At 39.4% G+C, this 25,212-nt stretch overlaps 1 protein-coding gene across 1 annotated transcript in view; it reads left to right on the top strand.

Moving 5' to 3' along the window:
• Positions 1-25,212, top strand: part of LMF1 (lipase maturation factor 1) — a 737,441-nt gene that overhangs the window by 554,790 nt on the left and 157,439 nt on the right. The gene's annotated exons all lie outside the window — the stretch shown is intronic.

Raw genomic sequence — 25,212 nt, 5'->3', positions numbered from 1 at the left:
TAGGGGAATATGTTAGAGATATTATGGAGATAGAAGTTACAAGATTTAACAACTGTTATTAAGATCAATCAACAAGGATTCATTAAGTACTTAGGTGTGGCACTTACTGTACTAGGTTCTGGGGATAAAAAGACAAAAGTGAAATGGCCCTTACCTTCAAGGGGGTTACATTCTTATGGGAAAGACACATACATATATAAGTATAACACAGGTTCTGGGCTCACTCTGACTTCCTACTTACTGTGGCACATTTGGTCCCCAAGGGCAGTTACTGCATCTCTCCTCAGGGTTCTAGGGATAACCCTGAGATGTTGTGACTTCCTAACATTATTAATCTACCATCTTCCATCTGATATACCCCCAGTATAGATGAACCAGTTGCTACTTCCCCAATATCATTGAACTTATTACTATCAATTAGCTAATAATAATAATAGTTAGATAGATAGCATGTATATGGGACTTTAAGGTTTGTAAAGAGATGCTTTGATCTCTTTTCCAAAGAAATATGTGCTGAATAGGTATAATAAGGACTGAAATATAAAAATATCCCTCCAAAAGTCTGTGTGTGTATATATATGTGGATAGATATAGATGGATATGTGTATATGTGTGTGTATATATATATAGAGAGAGAGAGAGAGAGGAAGAGGGAGAGGGAGGGGGGGAGAGAGAGAGAGAGAGAGAGAGAGAGAGAGAGAGAGAGAGAGAGAGAGAGAGAATGAGAGAGAGAGAGAATGAGAATGAGAATCAGGGAAATGTGGGTCCAAGCCTTAAGATAAACACATGTGGCAAAGGGGTAACTCATAGCTCCTTTTTGGATGGTGGTCCTTTTCTTTCTTATTGGACTTTATGAAGTTCCCCTGAGGTGTGGGTAGCTCTCTTCAAGGCCCATTTAGTGTCCTAAAAGTGCCTTTTATTGTCCTTGGATCCCAATGCCAAAGCTGCTGCTATTGTTTTATGAACATTCACTGTTGCTAAAGGGAATTCCAAATTTTATAACCTCCCCATAGGCAACAGTGAGCATCCCTAAAACAATAGTGGCAGCATCTACATTGGGATCCAAGCTGAGTAAGGGACATCCAGAGATGGGAGATGGAGTGTTATGTACTCAGAACAGTGAGAAAGCTTAGTATGGGTGGACCAGGGAGTGCAAGGAGGGTTGTCATGTGTAAGAATTCAGGAAAGAGAGGAGGTGCCAGGCTTTTAAGAGAGGTGTCAGAGGAGCTTATATTTGATCCTTGAGGCAACAGGGAGGCACTGGAGTTTATTAAGCAAGGGAGGTGGGGGTTGACAGGATCAGATTTGTGTTTTAGGAAAATCACTTTGGCAGCTGTGTGGAGAATGGATCAAAGTGGAGAGAAGCTTGTGGCAAGTAGATGAAATAAGAGGCTACCGCAGTCTTCCAGGAGAGAGGTTATGAGAACCAAAACTAAGGTAATAGTCATGTGAGTGGTGAGGAGGGGAGTGTCTGTGAGCGATTTTATGGGAATAGAAACAAGAAGATGTGACAACCGATTGGATATGTGGAATGAGTGTGACTGAGGAGTCAACTTGAGGATCTAGAAGGATGATAATGTTCTCAACAGTAATATTGAAGTTTAAAAGGGGAGGGGGTAGGATGAAAGGTGAGTTCTCTTTTGGACATGGTGAGTTTTAGATGCCTATAGGACATCCATTTGAAAATGTTATCGCAATTCATGATGTGGAACTAGAACTTAGGAGAAAGTCTAGGGCAGGATATATAGATCTGGAAGGGGGTAGTGTCTTATGCATAGAAGTAGTAGTTGAACCCATGGGAGTTGAATAGGCCACCAAGAATGTAGAGAGAAAAGAAAAAGGATTCAGGACAGAGCCCTGGGATACATGTTCTATTAGTGGTCATGATATGGATGATGAATCAGCAAGGGAGACTGAGAATCAGTTGGAGAGGTAGGAGGATAATCAAGAGCAAGTGGTGTTCCAGAAAGACAGGTGATTAGAAGAGGAGGTTACTCAGCTGAGTCAAATACTACAGAGAGGTCAAGGAGAATGTAGTTTGAGAGGAGACTGTGAGATTAGGTTATATGGAGTATGAGAGAGAGAAATGTTAAGTATAACTTTGGGACTGTGAATCTGTGTGCCTGCAAGAATGGTGGCTCTTTCAATAGAAATAGAAAAGTTTAGAGGAGGAATGGGTCTAGGAGGAAAAGTATAATAAGCTCCATTTTTGGACATGCTGAGTTTGAGATCCTGGTGGGACACATTAAGGTGGAGAGGTCAAATAGCCAAGTGGGGCTGTAGGACTACAGCTTAAGAAAGAGGTTAGGGCTGCAAATGCAGATTTAGAATTCAGCTTCTTAGATATGGGAGTTAATGAAATGAAATCAAGTTATCAAAACACACTTATTAAGCACCTACTGTGTGCCAGTCATTGTGTTAAAGTGCTGGGGATACAAAGAGTTGTACAAACAGTCCCTACTTTCAAGAAGGTCACAGTCTGACATACAAAAAACTGTGTACCAATAAGATATAGATGGGACAAATTGGAGATAATCTCAAGAAAGAAACTAGCATTAAGGGGCATTGGGAAGGGCTTCTTGCAGAAGGTGGGATTTAAGCTGATACTTGAAGAAAGCTGGGGAAGCCAGGAAATGTAGATAAAAAGAGAAAGTGTTAAAGGCATGGAAGATGGCCAGTGAACATATACAGATCAAGAGAAGGAGTATCTTGGTTGAGAAACAACAGCAAAGATGCCAGAGTCACTGGATAAAAGAGTATGCAGGAGGGAGTAAAATGTAAGAAAACTGGAAAGGATCAGGTAATAAAGGTCTTTAAAAGTCAAAGGATTTTATATTTGATCCTGTAGGTAATTGGGAGAGTAAAGGGGTGGAGGGGTGAGGCGCTGACATGGTCAGACCTGCAGTTTAGAAAGTTCCCTTTAAGAGCTGAGTGGAGAGTGGATTGGATTGAGGAGACTTAAGACAGGGAGACCAACCAGAAAGCTATTGCATTAGTCTAGGCATAAGGTGATAAGGATCTATACCAGAGTGTTTGAGATGTTAGAGAAGAAAAGGAGACGTACCAGAGATGGTACAAAGGTAGAATCCACAAGATTTGGCAACAAATTGGCTATGGGAAAAGAGGAGAAGATCATAAAGAAAGAGCCTTTAGAGAGATAAGAGAATAGAGCCTAGGACAGATGCTTGAGGAATACTTATGATTAGTGGGTAGAAGATAGCAAACCAGTAGAGGATGCTGAGGAATGGTTAGACATAGGAGAACCAGGAGTGATCACTGTCATGGAGGTCATGAGAAGAGGAAAAGTTGGTTAACAGTATCAGAAATTGTAGGGTGAGCAGGCGGGGCCAAGATGGCATCTGGAAAGCAGGGACTTGCTTAAGCTCCCCACCAGGTCCCTCCAAACATCGATAAAAAATGAATCTGAACAAATTCTAGAGCTGCATAACCCATGAAATAGCAGAGGGAAGCAGGGCTCCAGTCTAGGACAGCCTGGATGGTTTCTGGGAAGGGTCTATCACATGGAGCTGGGAGTGGAGCGGAACAGTGGGCCATGCCAGGATCAACCAGACTGAGAGCCAGGCGGAACAGGCCCTGGGTCCCTGAATCATTGAGCTGTGGCAGTTACCAGACTTCTCAACCCACAAACACCAGAGAGAACAGAGCAGGTTAGTGGGAAAAGCTGCTGTGACAGAGTAAAAGGAGTTCATGATAAGCCACCGCCCCAGGGGGTAGCGGAAATGGTGTAGCTCTGAGGCTGCTTCCAACAGCTACAGCTGCAGTTGCTTCTGACCCCAGGCTCACCTGGTGGGAAGAATTAAGCTGTGGATTAGAGTGGGAGTGCAAAGCCTGCTTTGCCCTGCCTGGATCTGGGGCGCAATCCTGGTTGGCGATTCTTGGGGGAGAAGGAGTGCTGGTGTGGCAGGGCTTTCTGTGTAGGAGTAGCTCTGAAAACAGCAGCGCAGCCCCCCAAGCTTGGGACAAAGTACTCTCTACTCTACAAGCAGTCATACCCTGACAAAAAGCTCAAGGGTCAAGTAGTTGGCTGGGAACATGAACAGGCAGTGAAAACAGACTCAGATTCAGGCTCAGACTTTGGAATCTTTTTTTGGTGACAAAGAAGACCAAAACATACAGCCAGAAGAAGTCAACAAAGTCAAAAGCCTACGTCAAAAGCCTCCAAGAAAAATATGAATTGGGTTCAGGCCATGGAAGAGTTCAAAAAGGATTTGGAAAAGCAAGTAAGAGAAGAAGAGGAAAAATTGGGAAGAGAAATGAGAGTGATGCAAGAAAAACGTGAAAAATAAGTCAATGACTTGCTGAAGGAGACCCAAAAAAGTACTGAAGAAACTAACACCTTAAAAAAATAGACTAACTCAAATGGCAAAAGAGCTCCAAAAAGCCAATAAGGAGAAGAATGCCTTGAAAGGCAGAATTAGCCAAATGGAAAAAGGAGGTCCAAAAGACCACTGAAGAAAATATTACCTTAAAAATTAGATTGGAGCAAGTGGAAGCTAGTGACTTTTTGAGAAATCAAGATATTATAAAACAGAACCAAAGGAATGAAAAAGTGGAAGACAATGTGAAATATCTCATTGGAAAAACCACTGACCTGGAAAATAGATTCAGGAGAGGTAAGTTAAAAATTATTGGACTACCTGAAAGTCATGATCAAAAAAAGAGCCTAGATATCATCTTTCAAGAAATTATCAAGGAGAACTGCCCTGATCTTCTAGAGCCAGAGGGTAAGATAGAAATTGAAAGAATCCACCGATCTCCTCCTGACAAAGATCCCAAAAAGAAAACTCCTAGGAATATTGTTGCCAAATTCCAGAGCTCCCAGATCAAGGAGAAAATACTGCAGGTAGCCAGAAGGAAACAATTTGAGTATTGTGGAAACACAATCAGGATAAGACAAGATCTAGAAGCTTCTACATTAAGGGATCAAAGGGCTTGGAATATGATATTCCAGAGGTCAAAGCAGCTAGGATTAAAACCAAGAATCACCTACCCAGCAAAACTGAGTATCATGCTCCAAGGCAAAATATGAATTTTCAATAAAATAGAGGACTTTCAAGCTTTCTCAGTGAAAAGACCAGAGCTGAATAGAAAATTTGACTTTCAAACACAAGAATCAAGAAAAGCATGAAAAGGTAAACAAGAAAGAGAAATCATAAGAGACTTACTAAAGTTGAACTGTTTTGGTTACATTCCTACATGGAAAGATGATGTGTATAATTCATGAGACCTCAGTATTAGGGTAGCTGAAGGGAATATACATATATGTGTGTGTGTGTGTGTGTGTGTGTGTGTGTGTACACACAGAGGGCACAGAGTGAGCTGAATATGAAGGGATGATATCTAAAAAAGTAAAATCTAATTCTGGGAGAGAGGAATATATTGAGAGAGGGACAAAGGGAGAGATAGAATGGGGTAAATTATCTCAGATAAAAGTTGCAAGAAAAAGCAGTTCATTGGAAGGGAAGAGGGGCAGGTGAAGGGGAATGAGTGACTCTTTCTCTCATCGGATTTGACTTGAGGAGGGAATAACATACACACTCAACTGGGTATCTTACCCCACAGGAAAGAAGGAGGAAGGAGATAAAAAGGGGGGAACAATACAAGGGAGGGCAGATAGGGAGAGGAGGTAATCAAAAGCAAACACTTTCAAAAAGGGACAGGGTCAAGGGTGAAATTTGAATGAAGGGGGACAGGATAGGAGGGAGCAAAATATAGTTAGTCTTTCACAATATGAGTATTGTGGAAGGTTTTTGCATAATGATACACATGTGGCCTGTGTTGAATTGCTTACCTTCTTAGAGAGGGTGGGTGGGGAGGGAAGAGGGGAGAGAATTTGGAACTCAAAGTTTTAAAAGCAGATATTCAAAAAAAAGTTGTTTTTGCATGCAACTGGGAAATAAGTTATACAGACAATGGGGCATAGAAATCTATCTTGCCCTACAAGAAAGTAAGGGAAAAGGGGATGGGGGGGAGTGGGGTGACAGAAGGGAGGGCTGACTGGGGAATGGGGCAATCAGAATATATGCCATGTTAGAGTAGGGGAGGGTAGAAATGGGGAGAAAATTTGTAATTCAAAATCTTGTGGAAATTGAAAACTAAAACATATCAAATAAATAATAAAATATTAAAAAAAGAAAAAAAGAAATTGTAGGGTGAGAGGTCAAATAAAATAAAAAACAGATTTAGCAGTTAAGAAACTAAAGGTAATCTGGAATTTTTTTTCTTTTTTTAAAAAATTTATTTGTTTACTTTTAGTTTTCAACATTCACTTCCATAAAATTTTGAGTTCCAAATTTTCTCCCCATCTCTCCCCTCCCCCCACTGCAAGAAAGCATGTAATTTGATATAGGCTCTACATATACATTCATATTGAACCATTTTCACATTAGTCATGTTGTAAGGAAGAATTAGAACCTTTGGGAGAAAGAAAGAAGAAACAAATGAAAAAGAAAAAAAAGAGAGCAAATAATATGCTTCAAGCTGTATTCAGACTCCACAGTTCTTTTTCTGGATGTGGACAGCATTTTCCATCACATGTCCTTTGTAGTTGTCTTGGACCCCTGCATTGCTAAGAAGAAATAAGTTGAAAGTTAGTCATTGCACATTGTGGCTGTTACTGTGTACAATGTTCTTCTAGTTCTGCTCACTTCACTCAGCATCAGTTCCTTCAAGTCCTTCCAGGTTTTTTTGAAGTCTGTCTGCTCATTATTTCTTATAGCACAATAGTATTCCATTACATTCATATACCACAACTTGTTCAACCATTCCCCAACTGATGGGCATCCTCTCAATTTCTAATTCTTTCCCACCACGAAAGGAGTTGCTATTAATATTTTTGTATATGTGGCAGAGAGATTTTTTCATCACGTTTAAGGTCAGAAACCAGCTTTCAAAGAGTTAAGAAGTAAGTCAGAAATGGGGCAATGAAAACAAATATAAATGATATGGCTGGAATCCCCCTTAAACTACAAAAACCTAGCCAAAGATTTCTCCTTTTAGAGTAGCCCTGAGCATTGAGAAAACTAACTTTGTTGGAGGATTTCTCAGTATAAGGCAGATCTCAGTAAGTGGTATGGTGCAGAGGAGTATGTGCCTGAACTAGTCAATCAACAAGCATTCATTAAGTGTTTACTATATCCTGGAGGTCTAGCCCTGGCTTAGTTACTCATTACTTGTGTGACCCTGGGCAAGTCACTCTCTGGGCCTTAATTTCATCATCTGTAAAATTCTGGGTTTGACTAGATATCTGAGGTCCCCGACAAAAGATTCTCTGATTCAAAAAGCTGTGAAGGACCTGGAAAACCATTCAAGATACATTAGGAAAAGTTTCCCTTATTTAAAATCAGAACAGAACAGGATTTCTAACATATGACCAAAGGTGTTGGCTTGCTGAGGCTAGTGCACATTAAGTTATCCCCAATGGGATGATAGTGCCCAGTTTATGTTGTTCAGGATCAAAGGAGGCAAGAGAAAATGTCAGAGTTCAGAGCAGCCAGCCTTCGTCAACAGTTGATCCCCATGGCCAGCTCAAACTGCTCCTGAGCCCTGAGCACAGCTGCTCACTGCTTCTGCCAAAGAGCCAGGTGGCTCTTCTAGGATCACATCTTTCCCCAACTTGGCAATGAGATCCTGCATCACCAGCCACACTGGTGTGTATATTTTGGGGGAAGGGGAGAAGAAAGGGGAAGAATCATGTCTCTTCATACTACTTTTGGCTGCTGAGAAAAGAGGTTTAAAGGGGAGTACCAATGGTCTTACTGATGGCACATTTGTGGATGTGGCCACTTGGAAACACATGGGCACCATAAGTAGTCAGCAGGAAAATAAACATTGAAAATAAAGCAGTTGGTTTTTGTTAAGTAATAATCAAAACAGGGGTTTGGGTCTTTTTCCAAGTACTTAATTTTAACTAGCATAGAGGACTATGGGGAATCACCTCTTTCAGCAGTTACCACATATGGAGCAGGATACAGCATTTCCCCATTTGTGACATTCTTCCATTGTTGCTCCAAGGAGGGAGGAAGACCTGGGCAGCTCCATATAGGGCAACTTTTTTTTTTTACTATTGTCCAGTTCAGCAGCATTAACAGATTTCACCTATCATTTGTCTCCATAGAAACAAGGCAGCCAAGTTGCTCTCTAATCACTTTTCGTTGTGTTTTTTTTTAATAAAATGAATTGAGCTGTGGTTTGCTTTTTGAGTCAATAGATTGGTTGGATTCAAGAGCCATAGTGAGTTGGGACAAGTGACTTTTAGCAAATGCAGCTCTGAGCACACCCTGAACGTTCCCATCATCCTCTGGCTCCAGACCACTTGTCCAAGGAAGCAAAGGGTAACTGCAAAGATGAAAAAAATTAATTTATACTGTGAATTTTACCCTTGGGTGTCTTGGGAGGAAAAGGTCAGGGAACCTATAGTCCCACCTCCTTTCTGTAGTGAGGTAAGGGAGGAATTAACTGTTTTTTGTGACATAAACTATTGCCTATGCCCCTCCCAAAGTGTCTTCCTTCCCACTTGGAACCCAAACTCCAACCTAGAGAACCCATGACTCTTAAGCATAAATCCAACTGAAATTGACAGTGTTGTCCCCAAAACATGGTTTGAAGCATTTACAGTATGTAGTGATGTTGACCCCAAAGCAGAAATAAAATGAAATAGTTTAATTTTTCAACATCATTAGAAATTTATTGTAAATAGATACCAGGCAGGCAAATTGTGGCTGCCAACAGTAAAAATTGAGCAGTGACTTTCAGACTTTTAACTCAGCCCCAAATCCACTCTGTTCTTCACCCAAACGCCATAAAACCAGTGGCTTCAAATGAGAAGAAAACTGTCACTGTAGGGGCACAGGGCCCGGCACCTAGCCAGGGCTTGATGACTGTTGCTTCTTTCATTCATTCACCTGTTTTAGCAGTCTTACAAATAGAGTACCTGGACATAGGGAGAGCAAGCCGGCGCCCTTCCCTTTTCTGTCTCACCATAGCTGGCCTAAGGAATGGCTGAGTCCCAGTTTGAGCTCCATGGGGGAATCGACAACAGTGAAAACCAGCCCTGCTGCTTTGTGAGTGCTGTCCTTACTATGTGTCTGACTCCCAGAATCCTGAAGCCACATGTTTCTGAGTATCTCAGCTTGTGTTAGCAAACATGGCTCTTGGCTGCCTGAACTGACCTCTAAAATTAGACCATTTGGCAAGGCTTTTGGGAAGAAAGGCAGAAGGAGAACCCAAGAGGGGAGAATGTGGCCTTGTCCTCCTAACCGCTGTGCTAGCTGCTCCAGTTACAGTCAGGGAAAATGCCATCAGGTTTCTCCCCCTCCAGTTGGGTTTCTAGCACCTCCATGGTCTCAGAACTCCCGGTTAGCAGGCACAGCAGCAACATGGTTTAGTGGGAAAAAGACTAGACTGTGCTGCATCCTGACCCTACCACTTGCCATCTGTGTAATCATGGGCTTTTCCTTTCTTCCTGTATGTCCTTATCCTCATCTTTAAAATGAGGGGTACTTGGACTAGGTGATGACTGAGTTCCCTTCCATTTCTGGCATTCTATATCCTGAGTATATTTACAGATCTTACTATTCTGTTTTCTATAAAATAAGATCCCTTCTAGCTCTGATCTCCTGTGACCTCCAAGTAGCATGGGAGAACACAGCAATAGGATTTCTCCAACGAACAGGTTTCTCTTTAGTTCCCGAATAAAACTATAGATATCCAAGCTAGGCTAGAAGGAACCTTGGAAGTCATCTAGTCCTGACCCTAACCAAATCATGATGTTATCTCTAATCTCCCCCAAAAATGGCCAAACAGCATCCATTTAAATACCCATAGTGATGGGACTAAAGACATAGTTGCCCAAACAAATATATTGAGACTTAAGAAAGAAGTGGAAGTATAAAAGAGCTTCCTCCGTAGACCCAATCCAGTTCTACATCTAGGCTTCCTTCACCCTAAAATAGGCCTCACCTTCATGGTAGGTAAGGCTCTGAAACATCAAGGAGAACTTATTACCCCCATTCCTCATCTATCTCAAAAAAAGAAAGGTTAAAGGAAGAAAAATGTCCTCCAAAGGCTAACCCTTGTGAAGCCAAAGGGAGGGGGATAGGAATAAATGAGCTAATATTGCCAGTGGAGAAGTCAGTTGGAGAAGACTTGGACGAAAAAGCAGACTCAAAACCCCAACAAGTATTGAAACATTGTCCTGAGTAGAAAGTTGGAGTAATTCTCTTTCTGTGCCCACCCAGGAAATTGGGGTCCAGATGTTTATTTAGAATGTACATTTGGGGCTTAGCTGTCACCATGGAAGAGTCATAAAATCACCAGCAAAGCCATGTGCTCACTCTTAGGAAGTGCAACTGGAGTTAAGCTGTAGGAGCTTTGGGCAGATGATGAAATGCACACCCCAACCCAGCCCGGGTTCCTCCACCCTGGTAGGAGGGATTATAGAAATAAATTGGCCGTCTAGCCACACACACACAAATTAATTCAGGCTGTTACTGTGCCACAGCTGTGGCGGATTGTGTTGCTCACTGAGAGCCAGCATCCATATGAATAGCAGCCAAGGCCGGGGGGGGGGGGGGGGGGGGGGGGGGGGGGGAGGGGGAGGGATATACTACCAAGAAAAATGTACCCACTTAAAAATACCTAGATCCAAAGAAACCTGCTAGTTAATTTCAATGCTAAATATTAGAAAGCTTGTGTGTGTTTGTGTGTGTGTCTGTGTGTGTGTGTGTGTGTTCGTTCATTATATATCTCTGAAAAGAAAACTTGCCCCATGGTTTCAAACTCTTTCCTCTTTCTTTTCTCCCCTTCATTTAGGATGAGTAACTTTTGTTGCCCCAGTTTTGGTGTACTGCAACCAATCATCCACTGCTGTTTAGTGAGGTTGCTAATCCTCCTGGACATGAAATGAGTGTCTTTCTCTGGAGTCACAGAATCAGTCACAGAACCCAGTACTAGCTCTGAAATGTACCTGAAATAAAAGGGCATATGTACTATCAGATGGGGTCACTATATCATGTCATTGTCACCAGGAAGGATTCAGTCTAGCAAGGGGTAGTGGTGGAATGACTGAGTTATAAAGGCAAAACATACCAGCAAAACATTTTAGAAATAAAGTAAAATATACTTGAGAAGATTCATACTGGTGAAGGAGAAAACAAGAAGCCCATCCACAATTCCAAATGCTGTCATTTCTTTTTTAAAAAGAGATCAGCAGAACACCAAGGAGAGAGGGCCAGCGTGTTCTACCTGTGGACATTCCCGAGAGCTGAGCTTGAGTTCTGAAGATGAACAGACCTCAAAAGCCACTGTTGTACTCATAAATCAAGAGCATCCCTCAACAGCCTACCCACTGGCATATCAAGAATCATTATCCCCTTTCTCCTAACATCCCTTCTCAAGCCATCATTCCTGACTCCTAGCCTGTTATGGACTCTGAATCTTCTTTTATGAAAAATACTGATGAGAACTTCAGTGTCACAAAAGTTACTGGGATCCAGCTTCCCAGATTAGGTTTTCTCCTCAATGGAAAAATATCAACTTGGAGAATGCCACAGGGCTTGGATAGTTAATATATTGAATGGAAGAATCAAGTACTTAAAAGACCATAAGCTGGAATGATTGGGTCATTTCAATAGGAGAAAATTTAATTGAGATAAATGTAAAATCCTGTTCTCAGGTTCCAAAATTCCACTCTGCAAGTGCAAGAATGGGGCAGGTGTGCTAGAGAGAAGTTTATGTGGAAAAGATCTGACAGTTTTCAGTGAACTACAAATTCAATGTAAGTTAACATTGTGATACGGCAGCCAGAACCAAAAAAAAAAAATATACAGTACCCAGAGTAAGGGGGAGGAGGTGGCGTTGTGAGTGATTGTTCTATTCTCTTCTGCCCTGTTGTGATCCCATCTAGGTTATTATTCTCAGTTCTAGAAGATTCCTTTCTCTTCAGATCATTTTAGGAAGTACATTGACAAACTGAATCTAGTCTAGAGGAGAATGGTAAGGGAACTTGAAACCATGCCATAGGAAATGGAGATGGTTATCCAGAAGAGTTGAGAACACACAGTCACTCCCATCAGGTGTTTGAAGGGTTCTCATTTTGATATTGTTTTAGAAGAATGTCAGTTTGTTCTCCTTGACTTCCAGAAAAAAATTATTATTCTTGTTGAAAACACCACCATTCTTTCAGTCAGCTGGATTTGCATCATAAGCGTCCTACAACGTACCCTCCATACAGTTGCCAAATTGAAATCCTTAAAGCATAGGTATGACCATGTTCACTGCTTTGCTGAAAAATTTTAGTGGCTCACATTTAATCATAGGATAAAATACAAGCTCCTCTTTTTTTGTAATTTTTTAAAGCCTTTCAAGATCATTCTCTAGCCTAATCTTTCTAGGCTGTTCACACATTACTCTGTCGAGCATGCTACCCTTTAGCTAAACTGTCCTGTTTTGCTGTTTCCCATACATGACCTTCTGTCTCCCACCTCCTTGCCTTTTCATAGACTACCCCTTCCATGTCTGGAGGGGGAAGTACACCTCCCTAACTCTAATTATAGAATTATATAACTCCCTATACCTCCCTAATTCTGCCTCTTGGAACCCCTAACTGCTTTCAAGTCTCAGTTCATATGCGACCTTCCCCCCAATACCTGCCAAATTATGGTGTTTTTATCTTGTATATGTCTTTTATTTACTTATCCATGCATACCAAATTCCTCTTTAGATATTTCTAAAGTTCCTTGAGGGCAAGAATTGTCTAGTCTTTGTATTTATAAACACCCTGGCCTCTAAAAGTTGGGGGCACTATCAAAGAGGCTTGATAAATGCTTGATTGGGTGGAAATAACTAGGAGGCAGATTTCAGCTGTAAGGAAGCTGTAATTTCAGGTGTAAGGAAGAACTATTTAACAATTAGAACTGACAAGAGGGCTGACTAGAGAAGCACTCAGCCAAGCTCTCCCAACATTCCCCTCCAAACAACTTTAAAATAATATCACCTGTTGAATTCTGGAGTGACAGAGCCAACAAAAGATCACAATGAGACATTCTTCCAGCGGAAGACAACTGAGAAGGCTGGTAAGACACTTGTGGCTCAGAGCTCATGTGGTTGAAACACAATTGGTGTTAAACAGCTAGGTGCTGGTGAAAGGAGCAGCAGAAGCTTCAGGAGCTCTCAATCCAGAGATGATTAGGAGACCTGGCAACTGATAAGAAAGATTACAGGGTATCTCTGTGCTAGCACTGGATACAGAATCAGATGCTATTTGGCAACTCCACTGCTGATATCCACTTCTGGGTCATAGTTCAAGGTCAGAAAGGAGCACTTTTGGTCTAGAGGGAGCGAAAGCCCTAAAGGTCAGTATTAGTTCTGGCCCCAAGGGATCAGGGACCCTGAGTAACAGTATCAATTGTAATCCCAAGTGATCAGGAATCTTTCCTGGGTAAGGACTAGATTGCAGAACATAAGAGCAGTGACCACACCTCCCTCTGAATCACACTACCTGGGCAACAACAAACTTAAAACTAACTCTGAAAACAGCAGTGCCAAAAAGAGTGAATCTTGAGATAAAGCCATTCCCCAGCCCCCATGCTAGGAACAGAGCCCAACATTAACATAAAATTCCAAATCAAGAAATAAGGTGGAAAAAAGAGCAAACAAGCAAAAAAGAACCTGGACATAAAAAGTTACTATCATGACAGGGAGCATCAAGACACAAACTCAGAAGACAATGAAATCAAAACAGCTACAAGCAAAGCCTCAAAGAAAAAATGAGAATTGGATGCAAGCCCATAGGAATTCCATGAAGAGCTAAAAACTTATTTTCAAAATTAAATAAGAATGGTAGAAAAAAACTAGGTAAGGAAATTAAAGCAAAACAAGAAAATTATGAAAATACAATTAATGCCTTGGTAAAAGAGGCACAAAAAATACTGAAGAAAATAATACCTTAAGAAACAGAAATTGGCCAAATGGAAAAATAGATATAAAAGTTCTCTGATGAAAATAACACCTTAAAAAGCAGAATTATCCAAATGGAAAAAGAGGTACAAAAGGTCATGGAAGAAAATAATTCCTTAAAAATTAGAATTTGGCTAGTGGAAGCTAATGACTTCATGAGATATCAAGAAATAATAAAACCAAGTCAAAAGAATAAAAAGCAGAAGAAAATGTGAAATATCTCCTTGAGAAAAAAAAAACAAAAAAAAACTGACCTGGAAAATAGATTGAGGAGAGATAATTTAAGAATTATTGGGCTACCTAAAAGCCATGATCAAAGAAGGACCCTAGAGCTAATGTTTTGAGAAATTATAAAGCAAAAGTGCCCTGATATCTTAGATCCACAGGGTAAAATAGAAATTGAAAGAATCTACTGATCACCTCCTGAAAGATCCCAAAATGAAAACTTCCAGGAATATTATAGCAAAATTCCACAGCTCCCATGTCAAAGAGAAAATGCTTCAAGCCCCAAGAAGGAAACCATTCAGATACCATGCAGCCACAGTCAGGATCACACAAGATTCAGCAGCTACCACATTAAAAGGCTTGGAATATGATATTACAGCAGGCAGAGGAGCTGGGATTATAACCATGAATAATCTACCCAGAAAAACTGAGTATAATCCTTAAAGGGGGAAAAATAGATATTTAATGAATTGGAATATGTTCAAGCTTTCTTGATTTAAAAAACCAGAGCTGAATAGAATAAGACTCAAGAGAAACATAAAAAGGTAAACATGAAAAAGAAACCATAAGGGACCCAAAAAGGTTAAACTATTTACCTTTCTAAATGGGAAGATAATGCATGGTGTCATCTATGATCTTTATCATTATTAGAGCAGTTAGAAGGATTATACCTAGAAAGAAGGTGGGAAAGTGAGTTATGTTGGGATGATGAAAAAAATGGATAGGCAAGAAAGAGGAATGCCCTGGGATCAGGGGAAAGGGAGAGAAAGAATGGGGAAATTATTTCACATATAAGAGACACACAAGGAAGAGTTTCTGTAGTTGAAGAGGAAATGGTATGGAAAGGGGTGGGCAATCCTTGAATCTTATGTCTTAATTGATTCAAAAGGAGAAAATAAATATACATACTCAATTGGTAGTAGAAATCTGTCTGACCCAACAGGGAATTAGGAAGAGAAGGGAATAAGAGAAAGGGGGAGGGGTGAAAAAGGTAAGGTCAGATTTAAAAAGTCAGGGGTCAGAAGCAAAACAGATTTTAGAGGGTGGACAGGATAAAAAGAGAAGGCTAAATAGATGAAAATAGGAAAGAGGAAAATGCATAGTTAATGATCATAACTGGGAATGGGATGAACTCACTGATAAAATGGAAGCACATAGCAGGATGGATTAGAAACTAGAATCCAACAATATGATGTTTACAAGAAATATATTTGAAACAGAAAGATACACATAGAATTAAAATAAGGGGCTGGAGTAGAATCTATTATGCTTACGGTGAAATAAAGAAAAAAAGACAGTATTCATGATCTCATACAAAACAAAAGCAAAAATCTACTTAAAAGGGATAATCAGAGAAAGTACATTTTACTAAAAGAAACCATAGACAATGAAGTAATATCAATACTAAACTTATTTGTACCAAGTAACATAGCATCCAAATTCTTAAAGAAAAAGTTACATGAATTACAGGAGAAAATAGTACAACTATACTAGTGGGGGCCTCAACTTTCCTTTCCCAGCACTAGATAAATATAACCATAAAATTAATAAGAAGTCAAGGAGATGAATAGAATGTTAGAAAAGTTAGATATGTTAGATATCTTTGAAGAAAACTGAATGGCTATATAAACAAGTATATTTTTTTTTCTCAGCTGTACATGACACCTTTATAAAACTTGACCATATATTAGAGTATACAGACCTCACAAACAGATGCAGAAAAGTAGAAATATTAAATGTGCCTTTTTCAGACCATAATACAATAAAAATAACATTTAACAGAGGGCCATGGAAGCATAGATTAAAAGTTAATCCAAATAATCTAATCCTAAAGAATGAGTGGGTCAAGAAGCAATCATGGAAACAATAAATAATTTCATTGAAGAGAATGATGACAATGGGACAACATTCCAAAATTTGTTGGATGCAGCCAAAGCAGTACTCAGTACTTACATTTCAGTACTTATATCTCTAAATGCATACATCAATAAAAGAGAAAAAAAGATCAATAAATTAGGAATACAGCAAGAACAACAACAACAAACTAGAAAAAGAACAAATTAAAAATCCCAAATTAAACACCAAAATGGATATCAAAGGAGAGATTAATAATATCAAGAGTAAAAAAAAAAACCCCAACATTGAACTAATAAATAAAACTGGGAGCAGGTTTATGGGAAAAAAAACTAATAAAATAGATAAACTGTTGGTTAGTTTGCTTTCAAAAAAAGAGAAGAAAACCCAAGATAACCTAGGCACTACACAGACATAAACATAAAATAAAACACTATGCAAATAAAGTCATATTTGAATAATTGGAGACATATTAATTGTTCATGGGTGGGCAGAACCAATGTAATAAAAATAACAAACTAATCTAGTTTTTCAATGCCATTCCAATTAAACTACCAAAAATATTATTGAGCCAGAAAAAAATAATAATAAAATTCATTTGGAGGATCAAAAGGTCAAGAATATCAAAGAAATTAATGAGGAAAAAATGTAAAAGAAGAAGGTTTAGCAGTACTAGATCTTAAACTGTATTATAATTCAGTAAATATCAAAACGATCTGGTACTGGCTAAGAAATAGAAAGGTGGATCAGTGGGACAGAGTAGACATAGAATACACAGTAATAAATGATTATAGTAAATTTGTGTTTGCAAATGTAAAGTTTTGAGCTTTGGGGATAAGAATTTGGTAAAAAATAATTGTTGGGAAAAAGTAGTCTGGCAGAAATTGTGTATAGATCAAATATTTTACACCATTTACTAAGCTAAGGTCAAAATGGATACATGATCTAGATATAAAGGAAAATGTTATAAGACAACCAGAAGAACATGGAACAGATTACTTATCAGACCTATGGATAAGAGGGGAATTTATGAATAATCAATAGATATAGAGCATTGTGAGATTGTGTAATTTTAATTACATTAAATTAAAAAGGTTTTGTACAAATAAAACGATTGTAGCCAAGATTAGAAGGAAAGCAGAAAATTGGGGGCAGGGGGAATTTTATGAGTAGTTTCTCAGATAAAGGCCTCATATCTCAAATCTACAGTGAACATTGTCAAATTTATAAGAATATGAGTCATTCCCCAATTGTTAAATGGTCAGAGGATATGAACAGGCAGTTTTTCAATGAAGAAATTAAAACTATATATAGTCATGTAAAGAAATGCTCTAAAACATTATTGATTAGAGAAATGCAAATTTAAATAACTTTGAGATGCTTTCTTTCACTTATCAGATTGGCTAAAATTATAGAAAGGGAAAATGACAAATAGAGGGAATGTGGAAAAATTTACATGTAATTAGAATATATTCAATGAAATAAATAAACATAATTTTTAAAAATTAGAGCTGTCCAAACAATGAAATGGAATACCCTGTGGGCTGATGAGGTCTTTAAATATAGGCTTGATGATAATTTTTCTAAGATGACATAGAAGATATACATGAGGTGACCTCTGAAGTCCCAGCCAACTCTGAGATTCTGTGATTTGGTCCTCAAGTAAGTTGGGAATGTGTGTAGATATGGATGTACATATATATTTATTTATTTTAGTTTCACTTAAGCCATCCAACATTAAATACCATCCTAAACCTAGGTAACACAACTTCTGTAGGTGGAATCCAGTGTCTCTCAGAATTTCCCCAAAAGAGTTCTATTTCACATGGTAGTGCCTCATGAGATCTGTTTCAAGAAAGACAACAACTAATATAGACAAGTTTGAGCTAATGTCGCCCTCAACTAGGTAAGAAACTTTGAAATCTAGTAGTGAGTAGTTACAAACTACATTCTGCAGTAGCAAGAATGGCCCAGAAACACTTAATGCTAGCCATAGGAGTGCATTTAATTAGCTTCTGATTCAGCCTGGCTTTTTAAAAAAATAATCATTAAATAAAGTGTCAGCCCTATTCAGTGCTATAAACTCTATTTTGATTGTGGCTGCAATAACCCCTTTGGGCGTCATTCAAATTGCACTAAACAGTTTCTTGAGAGTACTGCTTTCTCTCAAAATAAACTGAAGCTCAGCTTTGACAAGCTCTAATGAAAAACAAATTGTTATATTACTTAAAAAAATAATTTGAAGGAAGTTTGAATTAGTAGTAAAGGTGGAAAAGGTTCAGCTACTTGAAAATCGAATTTTGGAAGGTATTTATTTTAACCATTAAGCCAGTTGCCTTGAAATACAGCTTTGTTTGTTACAGAATGCACTTAACAAGAGACATGAATCATGCTGTTAATCAGTATGTGAACCTGATTAATTGGAATTAGGTGCCATCACAGGGTCCAAAAACCAGGGCAGCCTGGTAGTCTACTGAAACACATCTTTTAAGAGAGTGAGATTCACCATTGGTCCATCAGCGTAAGCTTTAGAGCACCATAGTTTAGACATACACACATAAGAGATTAATGCATGAATGAGATGATGGTACTTACTTTGGAAAAGATCACATTCAACCTGAGCCTCAAGTTAGCCTCATTCCCAGTCAACAACCTATTTTTGCAGCCTGATTTCCTATTATTCCCTGACTAATCAGAATGGTAGGGAACACATTCTATTTTTTTTTCCTGAAATTTATCTTCTCTGAGTATTTGATGAGCCTTCCCCTTTTACCAGTGAAACTGAGGTTATGGGACCTGCCCTAGGCCAAACAGTGAGTCAGTGACAAAGAATTATCTATAGTTGCTGATGGTAGAGAAGTATTCCCAGTTCCATGCCTGGGCTATGTTCCCCTTCACTATATTTGCAATTGATTTATGAAAATGTTTAGCATCCAGCCAGGATGCTAAATTGACCATGACAGAAAGTTGCAAAGTTCTCAATTTTAGGCTTTGCCCTGGGCAAATATAAGAAACTTTGAGGATTCTCTCAGTACTCTACCTGATCTCAGACTGTCCATTTGATTAATTTATACATTTCATTAAAAATATACAAACAACACTCACATCATGAATGATCTAGCTATATTAGATTTCATTCCAGAAACATGAATCTGAATAAATTGTGTGATCGCTTAGTATTTTTTAAACTAGGAATTTAGGTCTCCCTGGAGGTTGTGATAATTCTAAATGGGCTGAAATAACTTGATCTTTCCTCCTTATTATTGGTAGAAATACAGAACAACAATGTGCCATATTTTAAAGTAACTCGTTGCAATTACGTGGGTCAAAATGAACTCCTGAACGCTCAAATTCCCATTGAATTCAGCATATCCATAGCTCTGCTCCTTAAAATCCCATAAACCCAATTTACATGTCTCTCTAAATCTTGATAAATTCAGTCCAATCCAATAAACATTTATTAAGTGCCTGCTACATGCGCTGGGGATACCATTAATAAGAAGAAACATTCCCTACCCTCAAGGAGCTTGAAATCTAAAAATTAAACGATGTCAGCTCTAATTCACTTATGTCTTCATCTCTGTCTAGATGTCCCAACTGTTGATTCTTCTTTTGAAATGGCTTTCATATCCATTTCTTGTCTATGCCCAGTGTCACTATTCTAATCCAGATCCTTAATTCCTTGAACTTGAACTATTGCAGTATCCTTTTTTCTGGATTCCCTCCCTTCACTCTCTCTTACTTCCAATCCATCCTAAACCTTTTGCCAGATTATTCACCTTAATGGGAAGCCCTGTACCTCACTCTGTTAACCATCAGTGATTTCACTATTGCCTACATGATAAAAGTCCAGACTCTTTAACCCAGCATCCAAGGCTCTTAACAATTCGACCCCAACCTACCTTTCCAGCCCCCTGTCTCTCAGTCTCCACCCCCAATATGAAGCAGCTAGTTCTAGCCCATTTCCACACTGCCAGCATCCCTGGAATCCCTTTGCGAAGAACACTGTATTTTGTAGGCAGAATCTCCTTTAGTGAATTAACTTTTTTGGTCCTGTCCTGCTGAAGTTATACTTTTCCCTTCTATTCATTTTAGTTCCCAGTTCGGTTTCCATTTTGGAAGACCAAATCTAGAGCTGCATAAAGTCCTGAAGAGATGCATAAGTAGGTATCATGATTCTTCCTGTCCTCCTGTTCCATAGTCAGCAGATATGTAAACGAGACCTAAAAGCAAGGATCATCTGTAGAACCTGAAATTCACCAAGTCCTTCACAAGTGGCATCGAGCAAGCTACTTAACTATTCGTTCATTCAGGGGTTATTTATTATGTGCTAAGAGAGATCCAAAGATAATCAAAAGATGAGACGTGGTCCCCATGCTTATAGAACTTATAATCGGCCAAAGGAAACACAACACATAGAAAAGTATGTGATGCTATAAAATAAATATTCGGTTATTGTAGTGTAGTGCAAAGTCAGAGGAAGAAAAGATCATTTCAAACTGAGGAACTCTGGGAAGATGGGCAAGAGAAGACACCATTTGAACCGGCACATATGACAGATATATAAGATTCCAAAGAGTGGGAAGGGAAATGTAGGAATAGGGAGAAGTGGGAGAGTGGACATGGAGGTGAGGAAGTACAAGAAGCGCATGAGGGATATTTGATAATCCAGGTAGATGGGTGGTACAGTGGATAGAGCTCAGGGCCCAGAGTCAGAAAGACCTGAATTCAAATCCTGCCTCAGACACTTACTAGCTGTGCGACAAGTCACTTCACTGCTTATCGCCTCAGTTTTCTCATCTGTAGAATGGGGACAATAATAGCACCTCCCTTGCAGGGTCGTTGTGAGGATCAAGTGAGATGATAATTGTAAAGTGCTTAGCACAGTGCCTGGCACATAGTAGGCACTTTATAAATGTTAGCCATTATTATTATCCTGGTGGGCCAGAGTGTCGCTTGCAGGAAAGGGAACCATGTGAGAGACAAGACTGGAAAGTTAGGGAGGGGCTGGATTGTGGAGGATGTTCCATGTCGGGTTATTGTTCTTTAATCTCTTTACCTGTGGAACATGTGCTGTAATCCTGCTTATTTCCCAGTGGTTTCTTCCATTCCATGTAGCTCTTGGATCAAACTTTCTTCTGACTCAGAAGTCCCAAGGTATGCTTTGAGGGCTCCTGACTTCCCTGGAGCATTGCCCCCAGCGAAGAGAAACTGAGACCGACATCTGGCACTACCTCGAAGATAGCCAATAACAAAGCTGAAAACATAAACCAGCTTTATCAAGATAGGCCATTTACGAAGCATTTGTTATGAGGCACTATGCTGAGTAATGGGGATACACATCAAAGGAAGCAAGACGGTGCCTTGCTCTCAAGGAGCTTAAATTCTAATGGAGGAAGACAACACATAAAGTGGTGCTGGAAGGGGATGGCAAGGTGGAGCCAGCATGGTGTGGAGATGTCTAGAAGGGGGTGTGGAGGCTTACTTGCAGGCAAGATAGAGGTGAAAGCTCACCATGCAGAGCCCAGCATCACAGAGGAGTCCAAGATTCTGCTCAAGGAGAGATGAGGGTGATGACTAGAGTAGAGACCAAGAGTCAGAAACTATTCCTCCTTACCCTAGTGGGCAACTCTTTCATTGGAGACTTGGAAACCTCCTTGGTTCCCCAGAGTGGGACTCCTGTGAGGGGAGAAACTGGGCTGTGCTCATTGGTCCTTCCTCTTTGTTCCACATTACTCTCTTTGTGGCAGTTTTTACTAGGTCACACTTCCTGCTACTTCCTATCACCATCTGCTCTCTGTCTCCTCTTATTCTTAGCTCTGCCTCCCACAATTCACTTTATGTGTTGGATTCCACAGTTCTGCAACTCTCCAACTGATGGTGCTCCTTACCTTCCTCAGAGAACCAGCCCCCTCACAGTTGATCCATATTTAAAAAAAAAAAAAAGAAAAGAGCCTCAGAATAACTATACTCGAAGCACAAAACACAACTCTGAACTTAAGTACTAATGTTCTTTTGAAACATTCTACTGAACCTTCCAGATCCTCCCCACCCCACCCCACCACCCAATCTCTTAGCCTCAGGTTTTGTTATTGGACTGACAAAAGGTCTCCCAGAATCTACTGTGAATTCCTTTTTTTCCTGGTACTATTCAAATGAGTCTATTTTTTCTGCTTCTTGGTAGTTTAGGATGAGTCAGTCCTATTTGCTCCCTCCCCCGTATTCAAATAGTGTGTCTCCCATTATATCAGCATCTCCTGCTGAGTTTTGGGATTGGGGGCACACCCCTACTTTCTTCCTATTTGTTTTATCAATCCCCATCTTTCTCCACGTCTCCTAAATTATGTTATTTAAACCACTCTGGCTTCACAAAAGATCACCAAAAATGATGAGAAAAGAATGAGACTCTCCATCCCAGGCATGGGTACCTTTGTAGGTTAATCTGTACATTCATTTAACCACTCAGAGAAAAATTCTGTGCCCGTTCAATCCAACCAACATGTAAAAGGGACTGGTGAGTTACTCTTTTGGCTTGCTTCATATTTAAAGTCTTAAAATTTAAATTTAAATTTAAAGGCCTTATTGGGCCCCCTCAAATGCTTTTTTAAAAAAAAGAACCTTTGAAAACGAATTTGGTCTGTTCAGGCCACTACTGAAAACTAGCTTCAAACCCGCTTTGAGAAACTAATTAACAGGCATCTATTTATTTAAATGGGTGTCATCCTTCCAATAAGTGTGGTCAAAAGTGTACAGTTTGGTGTTGTTTTTTCTTAAAATCAGGTTGCTTTTCAAGGATTTATTCTGGTGCTTGTTGTTGTTTGTGCATGCGCACACGTTTTACATTTGCATTCATGTGCACAAGATGGGGGAAGGGTAGGTGGAGATAAGGATATGATCATACTGTCTCAGATACCTCCTCCCACACTAAGTTTATACAGCTGTATTCCCTCATTCCCCTGAGGCCAAAAGATACATTATCTGTTTGGTGAAGCAAACATTGGAAACTACAGGAAACCTATATCATTCACAACTTTCATCTTTCCATGGGAAGTAAGTCTGTGTAGACCCAGAAAAAGAGAATTTCTAAGAACAAGTTGGTTAGAATGGGGTGAACTTTTGATTCATTTATGACTGAGTTCTTTAATGGGGTTGCCATTTTTCCCATAGACCATGAAGCTTTCCAATATTTCTTTGTTTTATCTTGGTGGGCATGTGCCTACTAGATAAAAAGAAAAGTGAAAGTCTCAAGAGCAATGGGTGGATCTTCTGTTATGGCATGTGGAAAAAAAAGGGGGCGGGATAAGGAGGCATCATCATGGAAGAGTATCATATATATCTGTAGAGGGAATATTCCCCCCAAAATAGCAAATCATCCAAAGTATTTTGATTAAGCAGCTTTCATATGTATCTCATTGTGTTGGTAAGCAAAATGGGCCTTTGGCACTTAGTTCAACAAGTGCCCTTGAAGAGTTTGGCTTTCCTTTCCTTTGAGTAATTCAGTGTATTTCATTGAGTCTTACTAAGTGCTAAGCCCCAGGCTCTAACCCCTATTAGGTGTTAACCTAACCTGTGTGGATGTGAACCTCCCAGGGTCCTAAGGGGAGGGGCTAACTCAAGAGCCAATCATAGGAGCCTAAGTTCTGGTCATTCAGATGACATTTGATGCCATTTGAATCCCTATAAAAAGAGAGGACAGAGCCGTTTGCGCAGGGCTCTCACTCGTGGTGGTGCTGAGGTGGAGACTCCAGGCAACTGTAGCTAAGGGCCCTCTAGCTTGTAACCCAGATGCTGAGACTTTGTTAAACTCTGGTAACTATGTATTGGGATTTGAATCAGACAAGGTCTGTCTGTCCATGTTTGTAATTTGTATTTGTTCTGAAGTTCAGGGTACTGGCTTTTCCCCCTGAACTAAGTGAGTGATATTTGTATGCTGAATTAAAGTAAGCTTGTCAGCTCCTTAAACATTGCTTTTCTTAGTTAAGCAGATCAAAGGAACCTGTGCTTTTGCAGCGTGCTGGTAGCTTTCTGGGTGCTGGCTGTTGGTGGATCTTACACCCCCACAGAAGTTGCTAGCTGGATTGTTGAAACACTCATGTACTATGAGTATCTTTTTTTTGGCTAAAATAAAAGTTAGGAAATGTGAGTGTAACTCACATGAATTGATTCAGTAGATCTTATGAAGAATAATAATCCTGAATTTCACTCAAGGCATATTTTTTAATATTTCTTTTTTTAAAAATTTATTTTAAACTTAAATATAAAATAAAATAAAGCATTGCCATGTGCTCTATAGAACGTAAGAGAGGATTCAAAATATATTGCAACCAAGGCATATTTTTTAGTACCTACTACATGCCATCACTCTGCTAAGTCTTGGGAGAGAACACAAGCATCCTAAAATTTTAGAGCTAGAAGGAACCTTCAAGGAGGAAAAAAAATTACCCCTGTTCTTGAGGAGCTAATACTCAGGCAAGATTTTTGCCCAAGGAAAAATAGTACCATTTTTAGAGGGAATATTCTTACTGATAGTGAGCATCAAAGAAGACTTTCTAGATGAGGTGACATTTGACTTAGTTTTAAAGGGTAGGTAGGAATTCATCAGGTGAATTGGAAAGAGTATTCCAGGAATAGAGAATAGCAAGGGGCAGGAAATAACAGGCAGACTCAGAAGACGTAGAATAAGTCCAATTTGGCTGGAGCATAGAATGTGTAAAAGATGTTAAACAAAGACATTCACATTTTACTCAGTAGGCATGGGACGAGGAGGAATGATTTTTTGAATAGAGAAGTGCACATTGACTAGATTTGATATGCGAGGATATCCGTTCTCATCTCCTTTCTCATATTAAAATTTAGCAGAACTCTTAGCAAGTAGCCTATTATTATCTGGTTGAGTTTTACTACCTCCCCTTCTTCCCAGTGGCTTAAAGAAATAAAAGGAAAGAGAAAATATCAAAAGCCTGGATAGTCTACAAATTGTACCATGAACCCTGGAATAACAAAATGTTAGGTATATTAAAAAGACTCTAGAATTGAAGAAATCAGTGCCAAAACGTTTGTTAAATAGGGGTGCTTTGGGACTTGGTAGAAAGTGATGATAAGATGCAGACCCCCTTTTCATAACCTCTTTTCTAGTGTAAGTATTGCCCCTTTTGT

Source organism: Trichosurus vulpecula, chromosome 9 (genome assembly GCF_011100635.1).
Source record: "Trichosurus vulpecula isolate mTriVul1 chromosome 9, mTriVul1.pri, whole genome shotgun sequence".
NCBI classification, from domain to species: Eukaryota; Metazoa; Chordata; class Mammalia; order Diprotodontia; family Phalangeridae; genus Trichosurus; species Trichosurus vulpecula.
The sequence above is the reverse complement of the archived record's forward strand: the minus strand, read 5'-3'. Positions and strand labels throughout refer to the sequence as shown.